General features: G+C 36.9%; 1 non-coding gene across 1 annotated transcript; it reads left to right on the forward strand.

The window, feature by feature from the left end:
* Positions 1 to 1,275: 1,275 nt before the first annotated feature.
* On the forward strand, positions 1,276 to 1,347 carry TRNAT-UGU (transfer RNA threonine (anticodon UGU)). The gene has a single exon. It is a non-coding gene; the product is annotated as a tRNA-Thr (tRNA).
* The last annotated feature ends 1,624 nt before the right edge of the window (positions 1,348 to 2,971 follow it).

Here is a 2,971-nt window from a genome sequence, read left to right on the forward strand (position 1 = left end):
GCCTGAAACTAGAGAATAACGTACGAAAATGTGACAGGCAAAAAATTCATATTTGTATAATTTTTTTCTGAATTTAAAACTCTTTTCCTGTAAACTTAGTAAAATAACTGTGAGATATGTATCTGTGAATTGATTTGATGGTATTTAGTAATTAAAATTCATTATTAGATACATTTGCCTCATCAAAGATACCAACTAGTTTTTAAATTTTACTTTTCCTGTTTGCCTTTGCACATTTATTAGAAATTGAAGCAAATTTAAACGATGACAAACATTTTTTGCTCCAATTATCTGCTTTACTCGCCATGCAGCGGATGAAAGAAAATCATCAATTGAGCGCAGCTTAAAGAGTTGACCGAGAAAAGGTGGCTAGCTTTAAATCGTTGAATAGACAAATATACATAAGTATGTAAGAGTACACATACATAAACGCAACTAAATACTAGCAACTAGTGAAAAGCGCAAAATCAAACGAAAACGAAAACGAAATTTGATAGTTATTACTTGCCGCCAACGACATGCAATCATTTTCCAACTGATTACATTGTTTACATTAGAGTAAACACTCGGAAATGACAGTACACTTGAGTCGTATGCATTTTCATTGGTCTATGATATTTTTTTTTAATAATAATCGCTGTCATAACTGTGCCAACAACAACACCAGCAACAGGTGTGACACCCGAAACAATGTAACAACAGTAAAAATAATAGCACGAAAATGACACCTCCGAGAACAACCCACGCGCTTGTCGTTTAATTCCGGCGATTGCATTTGGCCGTGTCGGATTCAGTTGGTTCAAATGCAGTATTACTTAGTGTGCACACTTGTATTTTTTTTAATTTTATTGTGGGTTTTTTTTATATGTTCAGGTTGGTTTTGTTGCATTGAGGAAAGAAATTTAAAAAACAGTTGAGAACATCCATATTTCAATTTGGATTCGTTTTTCTGCTTTGAAATGATCACAGCTGATAATAATTCGGATAAAAAATACAACCTACACCATTTTTCCTAATACATTTGCCAATTGTTCATATAGCAGCAAATATTTTTACAACAAAAACATTTATAAGCATCACAAACACATAGAAGGTTGGCGAGGAAGATGGGTATGCTAACATTTATTGAATGACGTTATCTCCAAATTTTTATATCAAAATTAGTCAATCGAAATTCTCTGCTTTTTATCAATTGTATGATATGAATTTCCTCATCGCTCTCTATATTTTTTCACTAACTGTACTTGTGCCTATTGCACCGGTATCCGTTCGAATGCCTCTTTAGCTCAGTGGCAGAGCACTGGTCTTGTAAACCAGGGGTCGTGAGTTCAATCCTCACAGGAGGCAATCATATTTTTGAGATATAATTTTTAGTACCTATATAATTCAATAAGACTATTTTTTATTGGAAAAAAAGCTGGGCAAAAAAAAGGGTTGATCAACAGAATCATGAAATTACTTTTAAAAATTTTCTAATCTGCTCAATTCTCAATTTCTTCATTAAAACCACTTTGCAAGAGTTATCTCTATTAGCAACTTACTAAGTACATTTTTTTTTAGGAAATACAATATTAACAAACAAAGTGGAATGGCTTTCAATGCTTTGCTGGACTTGCTGATCATGGATTAAGCGGTTCCAAAGAAATCAATGATAGTGATGTGTTGACTCAAACGGTGGTCGGTGAATTATCTGATTGGTCGACAATCTTCAGTTATTTTTCGATATAAAACGTCAAAGCCCAGGAATTAAAGATGGAATTCCACAGTGGCTTGTCCTCTCCCCTTCGTTGTTTATTTTTTATACAACGAAAATCCCCCAAACACCAGTGGGCGCACATAACCGCAGTTGCCAAGAAAGTTCTCAAATCGCTTGCCGACTCACAGTGTGCCGTGTCGAACAAGCTAGGTGCACAAAATTATATTTACAAATCCAGGGCACGTGTGCCAAAGACAAATAAACGTTGTTTCTCCACAGCGAGGTCCAACTGCTCCCAAACAGGGAGCGTAACATCATGCTCAGCAAACAGACATTTGCTGGATGCAGAGCTCTTACCCAGGCACGTCGGAAGGCATACCTATGAGCTGAAAAATGAGAACCAGCGCTACGTACAATAACCGCTGGACCCGGGACTATACAAATGGACTATAAATGGCATTTACAGGGAGGCTGTTTTCACTTGTACATACTACCATTGTGGGAATGCAACAATCAATCTCCAAGCACTATCTGTAGACGAGAGTGAGCTTTAACTGCCGACTGCCGTGGGAGACCTGCATCACACTAGCACAGTTACGGTTTGGATAATACAGCCGTCTAAACAGCTACTTATCCAGACTCGGCCATAACATCCCAAATTTGGAGGTTCCCCCCACAACTCCAACCATCTCTTTACATGCCCATTCAATCCAACTCAATTTATCGCCCTCTGTGGTCCGACCCAGTCGAAGCATCACGTTTCTTGGGCCTAGAGTTAGTTTAAGTTGACGACAAAGATTGAAAGACAATCCGGGGAATTTTTTAGTCGTGTGTCTAACGTCGAAACACTAAAAATTCATCTAAGAGGCATTCAAATTTTTCAGTTGAGTAATGATTTTCCATTTCTAACTTTTCCCCACCCTTTTAATACTTCATTCAGGCCTTAGGTACAAAGGAAAACTATGCCTGAGGGTATGGAAAATCGATTTGGGTTTTCCGGTCTGTCACAGTTCTAGTACATTGCATTCCCTTCTTTTCCATTGCCTTTTTACTTAGGAAATAATGAATACGCATAGGCAACAGCTGATCTGAAGTTTGGCCTAGATCTGTCAAGACAACATACAAACTTTTGCCGCCTATTATGACTGTTCAATCAGGACTGTGTGTATTGGAAGCAATAATATCATATTTCACCACATAAAAATTCAAACTTTATTAATCCTACACATCGACACTGATAAGACAAATTTTCATTTCGATACCTATTTTTTTTTT

Source organism: Rhagoletis zephyria, unplaced genomic scaffold, assembly GCF_001687245.7.
Source record: "Rhagoletis zephyria isolate East Lansing unplaced genomic scaffold, Rhagoletis_zephyria_1.1 Rzeph_scaffold_04426, whole genome shotgun sequence".
In the NCBI taxonomy this organism is placed as follows: Eukaryota; Metazoa; Arthropoda; class Insecta; order Diptera; family Tephritidae; genus Rhagoletis; species Rhagoletis zephyria.